Source organism: Oreochromis aureus, linkage group 14 (assembly GCF_013358895.1).
Source record: "Oreochromis aureus strain Israel breed Guangdong linkage group 14, ZZ_aureus, whole genome shotgun sequence".
NCBI classification, from domain to species: Eukaryota; Metazoa; Chordata; class Actinopteri; order Cichliformes; family Cichlidae; genus Oreochromis; species Oreochromis aureus.
In genome coordinates this window covers 36213772-36233962 of record NC_052955.1, presented here as the reverse complement: position 1 = coordinate 36233962, position 20191 = coordinate 36213772, and the positions used below count along the sequence as shown (strand labels likewise).

At 43.2% G+C, this 20191-nt stretch overlaps 1 protein-coding gene across 5 annotated transcripts in view; it reads right to left on the bottom strand.

The window, feature by feature from the left end:
- Window positions 1-20191, bottom strand: part of fat3a (FAT atypical cadherin 3a) — a 215487-nt gene that overhangs the window by 97574 nt on the left and 97722 nt on the right. The gene's annotated exons all lie outside the window — the stretch shown is intronic.

Below are 20191 nucleotides of genomic sequence, written 5' to 3'. Positions count from 1 at the left end.
CATGTTGGTAATTGTAGGCATATGTGCTTTGCACAATTGAGCAGCAATCAGCAGTAATCAACCAAAGTAATTGTTAGTAAAAACTTGAGGAGATGAACAATTTAAACTGGTCTTATTTCCTGAAAAACACATCAAAAAATGTCTTGATGTATGCTCAATCACCCAGGTAAGGAAATCACAGAAAGCTGACTCTGTTCACCTGGACATACTGTTTTAAGTGGGAGAAATGTTTCATCACTCTTTTAAGTGATTTTTTCAATCTCAACTGACTGCAGGTTTCCTCAGCCTTATAAACAGTACATTCACATAATAACCAAACCTAGCACCACTGATTAACAATGGGTCATGAGGTCAGTTTCATGATTGTTAATATGCAAATTGTCATGACCATTGATCAATGACCATGAGTACTATTCACAGAGAGTTGGGGAATAGCTCACAGCATTGTATGATAGTGAAAGAGGTACACTTAGGCCCCCTCCTTGATTTAGAGATGGTCTTTCTCTTTTCACATAAATGGCCTCCTTGGCAGCTGACCATGTCAGAAGCTGGCCAATCCTGGCAAAAACTAAGAACAGGAGCCCCAGCAGGCCATGTTCCAAGCCACCGTGAGTAGCCCCAAGAATCACCAAGTACCCACTTCCAGGGGGAGGCAGCAATGGCCTGCAGGGAGCAGTAGGAAGGGGAGTTACATCTCGGCCTCCTTTAGCGCTAATGATACTTGTAATAAATGTAGCCTATTTGCAGCTCTGGAGGCCAGGATCAATAAATTGAAGACTCAACTTCGCACTCTTGAAAAACCTGTAGCTTAGCCAGGCCGAAGGTAACGTAGCTCCTGCTAGCTGTCCCCCAGCAGATTATCCCCAGTAGCTGGGAAAACAGGGTGGCTGGGTGACGGTGAGGAGGAAGCACAGTCCTAAACAGAAGCCCATGGTACACCACCAACCTGTTCATGTGTTTAACCGCTTTTCCCCACTTGGCGACACTCCTGTCTGTTCTTATCTTATCTTATCTTATCTTAGACATGTGAAGCTAGAGACACCAGCAATCATAGTTAATTGTCTTCCAGGAGCCGGAGCAGGCGACACTGAGGAAAATTTAAAACTGCTGGCTAAGGGTAAACATAACATAAATTCAGTAAAATTATAATTCAAGTCAGCAGTAATGACACCCGGTTACGTCAATCGGAGGAATCAGAGGTCAGTTTTCCACACTAGCCTATTAATCAACCAAGGACCAAAACAGACTTTTAATTCACTTAAAAACTGGAAAAAATCAAAAACCAGTCTCATTTGTTATCATCTATCGTCCACTTGGGCATTACACAGATTTTCTGTCTGATTTGTCAGACTTTTTAGCCAATACATTTTTAGATAGATTTAGCAGCTCAGATAAAATAATTAATAATTAATGTTTAGCATCTACATGGATTTAACATCCATGTAGATGCTAAAAATGACAGCCTCAACACGGCATTTAATCTGTTATTAGACTTAATTGGCTTGTATGTATGTAAAAATGTAAAAAAAAATCCACCCACCACTTTAATCACACTCTAGCTCTTGTTGTAACATATGGCATAGAAAGTGAACATTTAACAGTGTTTCCTGAAACCCCTCTTTTGTCTGATAATTTCCTGACAACATTTAAATTTACAATAATTGATTACACAGAAATTAATAAACTGCTGTCTAAATTGCCCATAAGTGTGAATGCGGGAGTGAACGTGAGAGCGAATGGTTGTCTGTGTGTCTATGTGTTAGCCCTGTGACAGACTGGCGACCTGTCCAGGGTGTACCCCGCCTCTCGCCCTATGACAGCTCGGAAAGGCTCCAGCACCCCTGAAAAGGATAAGCGGAAGCGAATGGATGGATGGATGATTACACAGCAGTAGGAAGTAGATTTCATCACAGTAGATGTCTTTTTGAAACTGCTGTTACCAAGTTTTAGAATATCATTCACCCACTGTTATCATCTTCAATGCCCTGTACCAACACAGAGCAGAGAAGCTACCTGAACGCTTCTCCAACAGAGGTCGATTATCTTAATAATTTTACCTCATACCTACATATGACTCTGGATACTGTAGCTCCTGTGAAAAAGAGAGCCTCAAGTAGGAAGTACTTGGATTTACTTGAAACCTTCAATAAATCCAAAAAGAGAGTACTGACAGGGACTAGAAAGAGAGAGCATATTTCTCCTATATTGGCTTCCCTTCATTGGCTCACTGTTAAATCCAGAATTAAATTCAAAATCCTGCTCCTCACATACAAGGTTTTGAATAATCAGTCCCCATCTTATCTTAATGATCTTATAGTACCATATGATGCCATTAGAGCACTTCACTCTCACACTGCAGGCTTACATGGTTCCTAGAGTATTTAAAAGTAGAATGGGAGGGAGAGCCTTCAGTTTTCCACTTCTATGGAACAAGCTTCCACGCAACTTCTATGGAAGTCAAAGGAGTTTGCAAAGAAAAGCGTCTGGACTTCTTTAAGTTGCTTGAAGACGTTTCACCTCTCATCCGAGAAGCTTCTTCAGTTCTAAGGTCAAATGGCCGAGAGTCCCAGATTTAAACCCAGTGGGAGTATCCCCCCAAAGAGGGACAAAGGACCCCCTGGTGATCCTCTAATCACATGAGCCAAGGTGTGAAAACGGGTGTGGGACCTAATCAGCCAGGGTTTCGGGTGAGCTCATTGTGAAACCTGGCCCCACCTTGTCATGTGAATTCCTGAGGTCAGATGGCCCAGGATGTGAGTGGGCGTTAAGGCGTCTGGGGAGGGAACTCAAAACTGGATTATAGATGGCAGACAGTTGGTGTCGTAAACCACCGCCTCTGTTCAAAGATGGTCGCTCACAGTGGACATAGATGGCCTCTTTCACTCCTCTTTCAAACCATCTGTCCTCTCTGTCCAAAATGTGAACAATGGCATCCTCGAAAGAGTGACCTTTATCCTTAAGATGCAGATGGACTGCTGAGTCTTGTCCTGTGGAGGTGGCTCTTCTATGTTGTGCCATGCGCTTGTGAAGTGGCTGTTTGGTCTCTCCAATGTAGAGGTCTGGGTATTCCTCGCTGCACTGTACAGCATACACCATGTTGTTATGGTTCTATGGAACCCACGCAAACACAGGGAGAACATGCAAACTCCACACAAGACCCTGGCCTGATGGTGGAATTGAACTCAGGACCTTCTTGCTCTGCGGCAACAGTGTTAACCACCATGGCACCGTACTGCACCGTGCTCCCCCTTGAGACACCCCTTGAGATTTTAGTTGCCTTCGGCTTGGTTCTGCATGAAACAACATTGCATACACCATTCTTTCATCCATGCAGGCATCCACACCACTGACTGTACTGACTAAACACGCCATGGTTTGTGTTTTTTTCTTTAAATTTTTTTTTTGAACAATACTATATTGGGCTTTCCTGGTTGTTGTTTTTGTTTGTCATGGCCACGCAGCCCAGGTTTGTGACACCATTTCACAGACGTTACATTATGTACAGCCTTTGATACCATTTATATTTATTTAGGCTCTTTCTCTAGTTAAACTTTCCGAGTTAACTTCAGTAAATACTTCCTCCAAACCATCAATGTTTGGAGGAATGTATGAGGCTGTATGTTTTTAGATCCCATTCCTAAAAGATTGCTAAAGAAATCCTACCATTAATGAATGCTTTAGTCCTAAATATGATCAGCCTATCTCTATTAACTGGCTAAGATCCTACACTCCCATCCAGTTACCATCCAATCTCACTCATAAATGTAGAACTTTAAATATTTTGCAAAGCCTTTGTCAGAAGATTAAAAAAATCATTCCAGTCTTAAAACATCCTGATCAAACAAGTTTTATCAAGGGTAGACACCCAGCCATTAATAAAAACAGACTAATTAATGTAATAGATTATCGCTCCATCTACAAATTCGAAAGTTGTCTCTTTAGACGCAGAGAATTTGACTGGGTAAATTGGAAATTTTTTTAGCAGTTTTAAGCAATTTGGATTTGGCTCATTCTTCATAAATTGAGTCAAAACACTCTACAGCTCTCCAGATGCATCTGTTTGGGATGTTACATCATTTGTCCACAGTGCACATGCATGTCCCACTGCTCACCAAGTACACGATTGCAGAGTATTATAGGAACAGCACACAGAAATAAATTAATTGGGAAAATACTACTTAACAATAAATATGACACTAAAATGTGATTTTAAAGTAAAATGAAATTCCCATTGTCTTATGCTTATCCATATCCACAATAATTCAAATCAAAATTAGTACCAAATATAAATCCTACAAAATGTGAGTTAAGTAAGAGGAATTTACAGCCCTTTGTCTTCTACAGCCAGGTTTAACTAGACTCAAACACCTGGAGATTTTTATGGAAAAATAAACCAGTACAAATAAGTTTGAAAACAAATAAGTTTGCCAGATGTGGCCCACACATGGGCCAGCGCAAAGCCAGTTGCAGACACACTGGTGGTCCTGTGCTAGCCCATGTGTGGATTACCTCTGGCAAACCTGATCTGGGCCACGAAAGGACTGTCATTCTTTGTGGTATGTGGGCCATGTGTAAGGTATGTGCAGCCACGGGCCAGTTATAGACACACTGCTGGCCCTGTGCTGGCCCAGAATAGTTTAAGCTCTGGCCCCAGATGTCAGCCTAATGTGTACCTTAATCAAGCCATGTAATAATGACATGTGCCGGAACATAATAGTGCAAAAGTAACATGACGAAACTCTGTTCAGACAGTGAATGGACTGATTCTTATGTAGCGCTTTTCTACTCTCCCAGATTACTCAAAGTGCTCCATACAACATGCCACATTCACCCAATCACACACTTTCTCTAAACTGAGTGCCTCCTAACTACATTCATACACATTCACACTATCGACATGCAGACTGGAGAAGACAAGGATCGAAGCACTAACCTTCCAATCAGTAGGTGACCTGCTCTACCTGCTGACTTACAGCCACCCAGTGGCAAAGATGAGTAAACCGTCACTAGGTTTTGGATAAACTCACAAACCTGCTAAACCTGCATTTGAAACGTTGGCTACCATAGCAGTATAGTATTGCAACATGGCATTTGGGTCTTCTAACTAAAATGGGAAAATAGGAACATAAATAGTGCCATCATTGCCAGACCTATTTTCTATGGGCCTGGGCCACATAAACCAAACCACAATCGAGCCAGATATGGCATGCCATCACATAGACAGTTCCATCTATGCCAGGCCTGGCCCATACATGGATGACATACTTCTTGTCATGCCAGAAGTCAGCCAGCAGTGCCGGCTTGATACCAGATCTGGGCCAGACCTGCTTGCTATGTGGGGATATGCAGATGCTGCGCAGCTGGGTCAATCGCACCTGCAGCAGCATCACAAACCATGCCATACCACAAATACCTACTTGGATAACTTAGTTTATAAATTTCAGTACCCCAAAATTGTTACCAAAATGGTATAAGTTATTATTAAAAATTGATAATTCAACCTACCTCCCAACCAGTGTGAGGGAGACCAAATCAAAACTCCTGGACACAAATTGGTTTAAGTATCCTTTAAAATGACTAAAACTCAGGAGAGGGAGCAGTTAAGATAGTTTGGGTGGGCTGGGGCTGTGTCTTGCCTCAGACATAGGCAATTTGTATATTTGTTTGTGAACCTCCCTCTGTTTTGTCTTTCAGGTGGTTGGATGCATCAGTGGGGGTCATGAGACTGAGTACTGGGCCTTGTCCCTGGGCCCGTGTCAATCCAGATGGTTGATGTGGACATCACTATAAATACCTCGGAGTACACATAGATAATAAATTGGACTGGGTTAACAACACCACTGCACTATACAGGAAGGGCCAGAGTCGTCTCTATTTTCTGAGACACAGGAGCACGTTCAGTAAGAGACTGAGATTACCCAAAAGCGATTTGTATATATTAGAGCAGTGGTTCTCAAACTTTTCACAATGAGTACCACCTCATAAAATATATGGCTCTTCCAGTACCACCCTTATGACCGACATTAAAGTACAGTATTTAACACCACATACAGTTTACACAAGACAATTTTGTTTCTTATATGAATGCTATTTATTTTAACTGACACAAAGAAGATGTTACAAGTGATAATAATAACAACTGTACTGCATTAAAACATTCACAACAGGTGGAATATCCAATCTTTAAGTGATGACCTGATGAAACCTACTTCCTGGTCCAAACTACTCTACATTTATTAAGGCTGTTGTGTTTTTACCATGTTTTAATTCTTCATATTTTGCTCTATTTAATCTGAACAAGCCCCTAAAAAAGTCAGTGATCACTGCTGGCCTCTCTCGGTTTTTATCATCACTATTCCTTTTAAAGCTCAGTTTTTAAAACCTTACAATGTAACTACAACCCAGCCCATGCAGCAGTATATTAATGACTAAACTTATATTGCAGTTTGTTACGGTCGCTGACCTCTGGTGGCTCTCCCTCGGGGAGAGAGTTTTTTTTCCTCCTTTTCTTGTGTTGCAGGTCTGCCTCATGAGCCACAGCTGAGGTGTGTTTCAGCTCGTAAGCCACGGCATATAGTCTGCCATCCTAAACTGCCACACCCCTGCCATTTCCCCCATTTTGCCAGAGCTGTGAGCTATAGTGTTTTGGGCAGCAGACCTTAGTGTGTGTGTGTGTGTGTGTGTGTGTGTGTGTGTGTGTGAGAGAGAGAGAGAGAGAGAGAGAGAGAGAGAGAGAGAGAGAGAGAGAGAGAGAGAGAGAGAGAGAGAGAGAGAGAGAGAGAACTTAAACTCTGTGAAACTTTGTTTTTCTTTCTTTTATTGTAAGCAAAGGTGTGCCCTTACTGTGTTAATTAGTTCATCGTTGTGGAAGCAGGTAGGGGTTCTCTGCCATTTTTGTTTCAACTGTTTTCTCCTGTTTTGGTTAGACGGGGAGCTCAGCCATTGTATTTTGTTTTAGTTAGAGAGTTCTTGGTTTGATTTTTAGCTAAAGGGGGTGTTTTGTTTGTTGTTTTGGCCTTGGAGACCCTGAAGAAAAGAGCTTCCCTGTGTTTATTTTTACTGTAGTAGTTCTGGGCAATAAATCATGTTTAATGACATCTATTTTCCAGTAGTTCATGTTTTCTTTTTCACTTTGTGTTACCCCCCACCCCAGTCAACACTTCGTTTTTAAGTGGGGCGTAACACAGTTGTTCTCCTGACTGAAATTTGGTCTGTTAACAGCACCCTGCCATGCAGTTACATTTGTTCCTAACCATCGGGAACCCTCACTGAGTGGAAAAAAGTTAGTGTTCATCCTCCAGCTTCACTGTGTTTGTACTATGCTAACCATAGCTGTGTAGCTAGCCACTACGCAGCACATCATTATATACCAGCAAGCCAAACTTCAGGAACCCTACAAACCCCGCTGCTGTTTAGTTTTCTCCCTTCATTTGCAGTGTTGGGGAGTAACGGAATACATATACTGCCGTTAGGTATTTAAAATACAAATTATGAGTAACTGCATTCCGTTACAGTTACCGTTTAAAAAGGTGGTATTTAGAATACAGTTACTTTGTTGAAATTAATGGATTACACGGCGGTACTTTCCTGTTTCATATTGTGGCGGGTCAGGACTGTTTGGGTTTTGTTTGACAGCTATGTTCTGTTGTTCCAGGCGGCAGCGTTACGGTTGCCATGGTTACAGGGCGACGCTCTCTCTCTCTCTGCGACTGTGTGTTTCCTGGGTGAGAGAGCGCCTTTTTGTTGTTGTTGTTGTTGTTGTTGTTGTGCTAAGCTAATAGGCAGAATGCTACAGGCATATCTCTAAAGAATGTAGCCTCATGGGCAGTGTAGTCCATGTTGCAGGGAGAATGGACTGCCATACACGTTATGTGTCTGTGAGCAAGAGGAGGGAGAAAAAGGATAGTGGAAAAGTACGAGCAGTCATAGAGCAAAAACGGGAGCTGGAAGTATGTAAATATAATAATAACCACTGCAGCCAAGAAGAGTGCCTGACGAGCCCAGTTGTAAGCTATTAAGACTCGAGTGTACATTGTGTTCGTGTTTTCCTCCGAAAACAATAAGTTCCGTTGGAGCAGTCTTTCAACGCCTCTCTCTGTCTCTCGCAAGCAAAGTTGACCCAAACAACAAAGTATGGTAAAGCTATTTTTCGGCTACGAGCCCGACACGGAACCCGCCGTATTAGTCAGAGGTCCCTTTACTACGGTTCGGAGCCGCGGACCTTCAGTGATAGTAATAAATCACACAGCAATGGTACATTCACGTAGTTGTAAAAAGCATGATAATATATTAAGTAATCCAAAGTATTCAGAATACATTACTCTCATTGAGTAACGTAACGGAATACGTTACAGAATACATTTTGGGGCATGTATTCTGTAATCTGTAATGGAATACATTTTAAAAGTAACCTTCCCAACACTGTTCATTTGTGCCAGAAGTGATAGCAGAGCTGTACGTTTTAATTTTTGCTGTGGCGGTTAAGCTGCCAGATTTTTGGCTTCATGACCGACCTTCATGGTTTTTGCACGTCGAAACTCAGTTTGCTCTTCGTGGCGTTTCGGCCAACGACACGAAATACCATCATGTGGTGGCCTTGCTGGATCCGCTGTTCACCCACCGTGTGATGACCCTCCTCTGGGATCCCCCCACCCAAGGGAAATACACCGCTCGCAAGGGCTGCTGCTGTGGTGCTACTCCCTCTCCAATGCAGAGCAGCCGAGAAACTCCTCTCTCTCTCTCGGGCCTGGGTGATGGTACTGGACTCAAGGTCACGGAGAGCACGCTGTCCTTGCTAGGAACGGATGACGGTGGATTCCTCTTCACTCACGTCTTCCTCCAACAGTTGCCGGTGCGAGCTGGCCTCGCCAACTCCCCGCTCCTGGCCGCGAAGGATTACCACTCACTTGCAGAAGAAGTGAATCGCATTCTCCTGGCTACTAGGAGCTTCGGCATCCAGGCGATAGTTCCTGACTCACCGATGGCATCTCCCGCGCCCCCACCGATTCTCCCGGGGGCCTCAAACTCATCGATGGTGGCTGGGATCGCGGCACCATGGAAAAGGGCTGTGTTTTTACCATCATTGTGACAGCGCCGTGCCGCTTTTGCAGGGAAACAAACCTGCCAGCGCTCCGTAGCGGCCGCGACCGCTGAAAAGGCTACTCTTTATAGAGAACTCATGCTCAGGGACACGTTTTCTAGTTGACTCCGGCTCCCAGAAGAGCCTCAGGAATGCTCATGTTGTCTTTGCATACCTCACAATGGTATATTATTTAATATTTTTTTTTAAAAATTGGGGATTTCCCGCGTACCACCAGGGAGAGTGTAGCACACTTTGAGAAAGACTGTATTAGAGCTATTTCTTATATTTTATAAACGTTGTAAGAGATTGTATTATATAATTTATTCAGTCTGTTACTGTTATTGTCTTGGAGCAACTGTAACCCACATAATTTCCTCAGGTATTATTAAAGTATTCTGATTCTGACCCCTGTTTCTGCCTGTAGTACTGACCGTTGTATGTGAAATATATGGAATGAAGACAAAGTTCCTAAAGCAAACACATTTGGTTGGTGCTAAGTGTGGTCCTGTTGCTGAGGTTGGGGTCATCCTGTAATCTCTTAAAAACTACCTCCACTGCTTTAGTGACTGGAACACAAGTGAAGAGAGATGTAACATCATACGAGACCATTGTTTCATCCGCCTCCATGATGACATCGCTCACCCTTCTCAACAAAATCCAAGGTGTTCTGGATGTGGTGTTTAGAGCTGCCTACCAATGGGTTGAGGATCGAAACTAGAAACTTTGAGATGTTATAGGTGACCGAGTTGAGCATACAGCTGGTCTTAAAGGTACAAACTGTTTATTAGCAAGAGAAGCCTACAGAGAGTCTATGGTGCTCCTCTTGGGAAAGTAAATGTGTTTGACACAACAAAGCATTCAGACCACGATTCTTTGGCTGTGGTCTGAAGGGGTGTTGCACCAAGAACCTCCTTGGGATTGGTTTGGTCGATAGAAAATTGTTGCAGTTACCTGTAGTTTGCATGGAAGATGCTGATTTGTCCACAAGTAATTACCATTTACACTATGAGCTTAAGTACCCGGGCCTCCACCAGACATTCCTAGTCTGTTTTCCAGGTATATCTGGCATTCTTCCCAGCCTACTGACCCAACTCACCACTAGATAGTGATGAGTTGACAGCTCCTTCTCTTTATCCAAATGTCCAAAACAAATGACCTCAGATCAGATAATATATAAAAAAAAAAAAAAATCACTGACATTTGGCATAAGTTGCTATGATACCAAGTACACCAGCGGTCCCCAACCTTTTTTGCGCCACAGACCGGTTTATGCCTGACAATATTTTCACGGACCGGCCTTTAAGGTGTCGCGGATAAATACAACAAAATAAAACTAGTACCGGTACTGAAAAAAAGAAGATTTATTCATAACCAGTGTTGGGTAAGTTACTTTAAATTAGTAACTTAGTTACATTACTAGTTACTTCTCTAAAAAACTAACTCAGTTACTTCAAGTTACTCGTTACTTTCAGAGTAACTAGTTACTAGGGAAAGTAACTTTGGTTTTACTCAGAATTCTCTTGTTAATGTGTTGCTTCCGTAACTGGATACCCAGCAAGATTGTCAGTCTTCTAGCTTGCTTACTTGCCACAAGTGCACTGTGCCACCTACCAATAGAAAGGAAAAAATAATGTGCACATTTCCACGAGAGAAATCCCACGCCTGGACCGTCGTCGACTGCCGCCATGATTCTAGCCTGCTTTTTACATCCAACACAAAAACTGCAGTCGTGGTGCTTTTGATTGTACTCAGAACTTGGAAATTCTGCCTTCTGAATAGGAAGATGTAGGTAACTCCAGACTGCAGATGAGCTGCATACAGAGCTGGACTGGGACAAAACAATCGTCCCGGGCATTTTGACCAGAGACCGGCCCGCCATTATAGGAAAAATCATAAAGCCTTTGAATGAAAATAAACACTGTTGTGACAGTGATGTACACTGTTCTGATGGTATATATGTATCAATCTATCAATTGTTTGTTGTAAGACTCAGATAATTATTTTTTTTAAAGCGAGACATTTTAAATGAGAATAATAAAAAAAGTATTTCCTTGTGCCCCCCTTTCCCTGTTAATGCCCTACCTGCCCCCCTGGCAACACTTTGCTAGATCCACCCCTGCACAGTTACCAGCTGTCAGCTACGTAGAAAAGGATCCTGGTGTTATTTGTCTCTCAGAAACAGCTCATAACTTCCTTCAACTCATTCATGTCACCTAAAAGGTAAACCTGTTTCTCCATCACCTGTTCAGCTCTGATGATTCAGTAAGGACATCTCCTGGTTTCATCTGCATGTTTCCCTCTCACCAGATAACCAAACCGATATCATGACCAGCAGCTTTACAGCTGTGGCTCCAGCAAACATCAGCTGATACTAGAAATTAATATTAAATAAATTCTAACAACAGCTGATCAAGCTTAAACGTGCTGCTGTTGTTTAGCGCGACATCCGCTGGTTTCCTCTTTCTGGCGCAAAGTGGGCGATAAATAAACAAGAGAGAAAAGCCGATCAGCTGATCATTGATCAGTTTCGTGATTGAAGTAGAAACAGGAGAGGAGAGAATGAGAGAAGAAGAGGCAGCTGTGCAGCTTCAGCTTTGTGTCTTTTTCACTGTAGCTGAAGTCCGGGACAAACTGTGTTCCTTTTCACCTCAGTACAAAACGCGTAATATTTTCTCTGAATACCAGACGATTCTGTTTTTTACTGGACGGTTGGCAACTCTAATAATTAACCTATGAACAAAATAAAGTTCAACATCAGTAACATAGCACCCACCCAGCTGTATAGAAACTCCGTCATGCTAGCTAGCACGCAGTACGAAAAAGTCATCATACCGAAAATAAACTCCACCTAAACTTGGTTTATATCTGACTCCGATAGACTGCAGGTCATAACTTCTTACCTGAAGTTCAGTTCACCTGACACTCGGACCGCGGCCGCCGGGTCTCTCCTCTTGCCTCCCTTTTCCTTCATCCACCTGCTGGCCTCCACCACTTGCTAATGTTATTGAATCTGTGGAAGCTCTGCGATATCCACCACACGAAGTAACGAGTAACGAGCCTATCTAAATCCCAGTAACGAGTAACGCGTTCCTGGTTTTGGCATAATAACTAGTTACCGTGCTCGTTACCACAATAATAACGTAGTTACTGTAACGCGTTACTTAATAACGCGTTAGTCCCAACACTGTTCATAACACACGTGAAAAGACCCAGGAAAACCGAGTTAACGATAAAAACGATAACAAAATAAGGCTGAAAACCGATAAAAACCCTGAAAAACATACATTTCACACCTGAGCCTCAACTCTCGCGCCCCAATACCAAACGACTCACGGACCGGTACCGGCCCGGGGGTTGGGGACCGCTGAAGTACACCACTTTCGAACATGGTGTTTTTTATGGCCAACCCATACCTATGACGGAAGTCCAATAAAAAAACACTACACTGGTTTATCAGGCTACTCCTCCCAAGCACACCTTTCCAGCTCCATGTTTGCACACATGAGCGAAGAAATCTCTTGGGAGAACTATGAATTCCCCAGGCAGAACCCCTTTCAAGACTCTAACTAAAGACTGAAAGAAGGCTGGGAATTCTGAACTATTGTTCTGGGCATGCACAGAGGTAATGTGATGGTGGTCTTTAGCCAGGGACTTGTGAGTGTCCTCACACCCACACAGCTACTCTCACCACAGGCCACTCCAGAAAAGGATACAGTCCAGCCATTCTCCAGGAGTATGGTTCCAGAACACTTGCTATACACTGAGGTATATTTATTCGGTAGCACTCCACGTCCTGCACTTGCTCAGATTCCTTCCCCACCAGAAAGGTGATGTTCCACATCCCAAAAAACTAATCTATTACTGAGGATCCACAGGCCCAGGGCTCCACTTTCGTCTACCACCCTGCCTAAGGAGTCTATTGTAATCCAAATGTCAGAATTATTATGGAAGGTATTTCTAAATAAGGGGACCAGTCTGAATAGAAACACTAATTGTTCTTTTCATTCCTATCCTCTGCAAACCCAGTGGAGTGGTAAAATAAAGTTCTTACAACTTACACTTCTTGTCATTACAAAAATGATGGGAGTGGAAACTGGTGACATAATCACAACCTCTAACCTACTGGTTTGTGTTACTGGACATTTCTGGTAAATGGATTGGTTCTTATATAGCATTTTTCTACTCTACTGGAGCATTCCAAGCACTTTATACAACATGTTTCTTTCACCCATTCATACCCATTAATACAAGCACTTTGTTCTCTGCTTTTTCTACCTAAATGCTATATAACTTTTTAGGGCCCGAGCACTGAGAGTGCGAAGGCCCTATTGTATCTGCTCCGTTTATTATTATTAGGGCCCGAGCACCGAGAGTGCGAAGGCCCTATTGTATCTGCTCCGTTTCTTCTTATTATTATTAGGGCCCGAGCACCGAGAGTGCGAAGGCCCTATTGTATCTGCTCCGTTTCTTCTTCTTCTTATTATTATTATTATTCAGGCAAAACAAGGGCCTTTTTGAGGGCTTTAACATGCTCAAAAACTCTTGAAATTTTGCACACATGCCAGGTCTGGTGAAAAATTTTGTATTTTATTGGTTTTACTTATGAGCACTGGGAAATGGCTCTAGAGCACCACCTATGCCTTGTTAAATGCAGCCCTACGAACACATTGTTTGAGCTACATGTATGAAATGTGGCACACATGTGTATCATGCCAAGACGAACAAAAAAGTCTATTATGGCCATTGACGCAAACCCAACAGGAAGTCTGCCATTTGCAAGTGAAGGTGACATTTTGGCTCTAATTTTGCCATTTCCATGCCTCGAACTTTTGCAAACTCCTCCTTGGGGTTTGATTGCATAAGCTTCATATTTGGTCAGTGTCAACTACACACCTGCGCCATGTTAAATTGCGGAGCTTTTGAGTTTTCGGGATACGGTGAGCCCGTGGCGCCACGGCGAATTTCGATGACTCGCCATGAAAATCGTATTGCCTCTCATTCTGTCATTCATGGTCCGACCTGGACCAAAGAGCACACATATGATTAGGCTCTAACCCTGAACATATTTCAACTGCCATATTTGACATCAGGGAGAGCGCCACCTAGTGGAAGTAGGAAATGTCATGTTTTACACTTTGGGGTACAGTATTGTGATCGGTGACATCTGCAGCCTCAAATTTCTCCAGGAAAGCCTTAAGGAGTTGGTCTTGGGTTACAGTGAAAACTGTGAGTTTTCGCAAAAGGGTGTGACCCCAGCAGCATGGCGAACTTTGATGTCTCGCCATAAACAAACAAATTAGTATAACTCAATGAAATCTAGTCTGATCAGTACCAGACTTTACAGGGATGATGTCAGACCCGCCCTGAACAGATTGATGTGCCCATTGTCAGGAATAGGTAGAGCGCCACCTAGTGGCAACAGGAAATGCCATGGCTTTCATTTTCTTCTACTGATTTTCACAGGTTCATCGTGGCCAGCTCAAAAGCGGTGAATATCACCATCAGTCCCTCATGATGCTTCAGTGAGAAAATTGTGACTTTAAACTGAACGGCGCACCCTAGTGGCAACGCTGTTCACCATGAACAATGAAGTGGCTTTTGAGGGGCTTGGAAAGTTTAAAAAGTCTTGAAATTTGGCGCACACCTCCAATGTGATGAGGGCTTTCTTGTTATGTGATCATTTTCATTGAATAGCGCAAAATGGCTCCACAGCGCCCCCTACAAAATTTCAAAACATCAGCCCCTGCTCTGTGTTTCATCTATGAGTCTGAAACCTGGTAGGCTTATAGGAGATTTCAAGATGTGCAAAAAAGTCTCTTGGAGCAATATCCCAAATCCAACAGGAAGTCAGTCATTTTAAAATTAATGTGTAATTTTGGCGACATTTTCCCCTCTTTTCAGGCCTCATAGTTTGACGAACTCCTCCAAGGGATTTCATCATATTGAACCAATCTCCAGTGTGTGGAATCTAAAGACCTTTGTGATGTTAAATTGCGAAGCTTTTTCCGTTCAGGGAAACGGGTAGTCATATGCACGTGGAGTTTCAATCACCGCCAAAAGCAGTAATCTGCTGTCACTCAAAAACACAATGTCCAATCTCTCCCAAACGTTGCAGGCATGATGAGACTCGAGCTCGGAAATGTTTGATATGCCATTTGTCATTAATGGTTAGAGCGCCACCTAGTGGGACGACTGTGATCACGATTGAATAAGATGAAATGTTTGCTGGTGGTTAAATTGTAGGAATTCCTTCAATTTGACATCAGATCGGAGTTGCTGGTTTTAGGTGTTGGGCTTGGCTCGACGCGCAGGGGTGTGAGGGCCCTCATAACGCTGCTTGCAGCTTTAATTAGGGCCCGAGCACCGAGAGTGCGAAGGCCCTATTGTATCTGCTCCGTTTCTTATTATTATCTTATTATTATTAGGGCCCGAGCACCGAGAGTGCGAAGGCCCTATTGTATCTGCTCCGTTTCTTATTATTATTATTATTAGGGCCCGAGCACCGAGAGTGCGAAGGCCCTATTGTATCTGCTCTGTTTCTTCTTCTTCTTCTTCTTCTTATTAGGGCCCGAGCACCGAGAGTGCGAAGGCCCTATTGTATCTGCTCTGTTTCTTATTATTATTATTATTATTATTATTATTATTATTATTAGGGCCCGAGCACTGAGAGTGCGAAGGCCCTATTGTATCTGCTCTGTTTCTTATTATTATTATTATTATTATTATTATTATTATTCAGGCAAAAGAAGGGCCTTTTTGAGGGCTTTAACATGCTCGAAAACTCATGAAATTTTGCACACGTGTCAGGTCTGGTGAAAAATTTTGTATTTTAATGGTTTTACATATGAGCACTGGGAAATGGCTCAGTAGCGCCACCTATGCCTCGTTAAATGCAGCCCTACGAACACATCGTTTTAGCTACATGTATGAAATTTGGCACACATGTGTATCATGCCAAGACGAACAAAAAGTCAGTGGGACCATTGACGCAAAACCCAACAGGAAGTCCGCCATTTGGAAGTGAAGGTGACATTTTGGCTCTAATTTTGCCATTTCCATGCCTCGAACTTTTGCGAACTCCTCATTGGAATTTCATCGTACAAGCTTCATATTTGGTCAGTGTCAACTACACACCTGGGCCATGTTAAATTGCGGAGCTTTTGAGTTTTCGGGATACGGTGAGGCCGTGGCGCCACGGCGAATTTCGATGACTTGCCATGAAAATCTTATTGCCTCTCGTTCTGTCATACATTGTCCGACCTTGACCAAAGTGGACACATATGATAAGGCTCCACCCCTGAACATATTTCAACTGCCATATTTGACATCAGGGAGAGCGCCACCTAGTGGGAACAGGAAATGTCATGTTTTACACTTTGGGGTACAGTATTGTAATGGGTGACATCTGCAGCCTCAAATTTCTCCAGGAAAGCCTTAAGGAGTTGGTCTTGGGTTACAGAGAAAACTGTGAGTTTTTCGCTGAAGGTGTGACCCCAGCAGCATGGCGAACATTGAGGTCTCGCCATGAAGAAACAAATTAGTGTAACTCAATGAAATCCAATGTGATCAGTACCAGATTTTACAGGGATGATGTCAGACCCGCCCTGAACAGATTGATATGCCCATTGTCAGGAATACGTAGAGCGCCACCTAGTGGCACCAGGAAATGTCATGTCTTTCATTTTGTTGTACTGATTTTCACAGGTTCATCGTGGCAACCTCAAAAGCGGTGAGTATCACCATCAGTCCTTCATGATGCTTCTGTGCGAAAATTGTGACTTTAAACTGAACGGCGCACCCTGGTGGCAACGCGGTTCACCATGAAAGAGAAAGTGGCTTTTGAGGGGCTTGGAAAGTTTAAAAAGTCTTGGAATTTGGCCCAAACCTCCAATGTGATGAGCGCTTTGTTGTTATGTGATCATTTTCCTTGAATAGTGCAAAATGGCTCCACAGCGCCCCTACAAAATTTCAAAACATCAGCCCCTGCTCTGTGTTTTATTTATAAGTCTGAAACCTGGTAAGCTTATGGAGGATATCAAGATGTACAAAAAGTCTCTTGGAGCAATATCCCAAATCCAACAGGAAGTCAGCCATTTTAAAATTAAGGTGTAATTTTAGCCACTTTTTTCGCCTCTTTTCAGGCCTCATACTTTGACGAACTCCTCCAAGGGATTTCATCAGATTAACCCGATCTCCTGTGTGTGGAATCTAAAGACCTTTGTGATGTTAAATTGCGAAGCTTTTACGTTCAGGGAAACTGGGTGGCCATGGCGGCACGTGGAGTTTCAATCCCTCGCCAAAAAGCAGTAATCTGCTGTCACTCAAAAACACAATGTCCAATCTCTCCCAAAGTCCGCAGGCGTGATGAGACTCAAGGTCGGAAATGTTTGTTATCCCATTTGTCAGTAATGGTTAGAGCGCCACCTAGTGGGACGACTATAATAATAATTGAATGAGATGAATCGTTAGCTGGTGGTTCTAGGCATGAATTCCATCAATGTGACATCAGATCGGACGTGCTGGTTGTAGGTGTTGGGCGTGGCCCGACGTGCGAGTGCGAGGGCCCTCATAACGCTGCTTGCAGCTTTAATTATTATTATTATTATTATTTCGGCAAATGAATCGGCCTTTTGAGGGCCTAAACATGCTCAAAAACTCATGAAATTTTGCACACGCATCAGGTCTGGTGAAAATTTACGTATTTTAATGTCCGTAGACATGTCCAGGGAAAATTGGCTCAGTAGCGCCACCTAGAAAAATGAGAAACGCGAGCCCCGAGATGGGTATGACCTACATGTATAAAACTCGAACACATATCTAACGTTCAGAGACGCACAAAAAGTCTATTATGGCCATGTCCTAAACCCAACAGGAAGTCCGCCATTTGGAAGTGAAGGTGACATTTTGGCTCTAATTTTGCCATTTCCATGCCTCGAACTTTTTCGAACTCCTCATTGGAATTTCATTGTACAAGCTTCATATTTGGTCAGTGTCAACTACACACCTGGGCCATGTTAAATTGCGGAGCTTTTGAGTTTTCGGGATACGGTGAGGCCGTGGCGCCACGGCGTAATTTCGATGACTCGCCATGAAAATCTTATTGCCTCTCGTTCTGTCATACATTGTCCGACCTTGACCAAAGTGGACACATATGATAAGGCTCCACCCCTGAACATATTTCAACTGCCATATTTGACATCAGGGACAGCGCCACCTAGTGGGAACAGGAAATGTCATGTTTTACACTTTGGGGTACAGTATTGTAATGGGTGACATCTGCAGCCTCAAATTTCTCCAGGAAAGCCTTAAGGAGTTGGTCTTGGGTTACAGAGAAAACTGTGAGTTTTGCTGAAGGGTGTGACCCCAGCAGCATGGCGAACATTGAGGTCTCGCCATGAAGAAACAAATTAGTGTAACTCAATGAAATCCAATGTGATCAGTACCAGATTTTACAGGGATGATGTCAGACCCGCCCTGAACAGATTGATATGCCCATTGTCAGGAATACGTAGAGCGCCACCTAGTGGCACCAGGAAATGTCATGTCTTTCATTTTGTTGTACTGATTTTCACAGGTTCATCGTGGCCACCTCAAAAGCGGTGAATATCACCATCAGTCCCTCTTGATGCTTCAGTGAGAAAATTGTGACTATAAACTGAACAGGCGCACCCTGGTGGCAACGCAGTTCACCATGAAAGATGAAGTGGCTTTTGAGGGGCTTGAAAAGTTTAAAAGTCTTGAAATTTGGCGCACACCTCTAATGTGATGAGGGTTTTCTTTTATATGTTCATTTTCCTTGAACAGCGTTTAATGGCTCCACAGCGCCCCCTACAAAATTTCAAAACAACAGCCCCTGCTCTGTGTTTTATGTATGAGTTTGAAACCTGGCAAGCTTATTGGAGATATCAAGATGTACAAAAAGTCTCTTGGAGCAATATCCCAAATCCAACAGGAAGTCAGCCATTTTAAAATTAATGTGTAAATTTGGCGACATTTTCCCCTCTTTTCAGGCCTCATACTTTGACGAACTCCTCCAAGGGATTTCATTAGATTTACGCGATCTCCTGTGTGTGGAATCTAAAGACCTTTGTGATGTTAAATTGCGAAGCTTTTACGTTCAGGGAAGCGGGGTGGTCATGGCGGCACGTGGAGTTTCAATCACTCGCCAAAAGCAGTAACCTGCTGTCGCTCAAAAACACAATGTCCAATCTCTCCCAAAGGTCGCAGGCGTGATGGGACTCGAGCTCGGAAATGTTTGTTATGCCATTTGTCAGTAATGGTTAGAGCGCCACCTAGTGGGACGACTATATAATGGTTGAATGAGATGAAATTTTAGCTGGTGGTTAAATGCATGAATTCCATCAATGTGACATCAGATCGAAGCGCTGGTTTTAGGTGTTGGGCTTGGCTCGGCCGCGCGCCGGGGTGCGAGGGCCCTCATATCGCTGCTTGCAGCTTTAATTATTATTATTATTATTCAGGCAAAAGAAGGGCCTTTTGAGGGCTTTAACATGCTCGAAAACTCTTGGAATTTTGCACACATGCCAGGTCTGGTGAAAATTTTGTATTTTAATGGTTTTACATATGAGCACTGGGAAATGGCTCTGTAGCGCCACCTATGCCTTGTTAAATGCAGCCCTCACGAACACATCGTTTTAGCTACATGTATGAAATTTGGCACACATGTGTATCATGCCAAGACGAACAAAAAGTCAGTGCGACCATTGACGCAAACCCAACAGGAAGTCCGCCATTTGGAAGTGAAGGTGACATTTTGGCTCTAATTTTGCCATTTCCATGCCTCGAACTTTTGCGAACTCCTCATTGGAATTTCATCGTACAAGCTTCATATTTGGTCAGTGTCAACTACACACCTGGGCCATGTTAAATTGCGGAGCTTTTGAGTTTTCGGGATACGGTGAGGCCGTGGCGCCACGGCGAATTTCGATGACTCGCCATGAAAATCTTATTGCCTCTCATTCTGTCATACATTGTCCGACCTTGACCAAAGTGGACACATATGATAAGGCTCTACCCCTGAACATATTTCAACTGCCATATTTGACATCAGGTACAGCGCCACCTAGTGGGAACAGGAAATGTCATGTT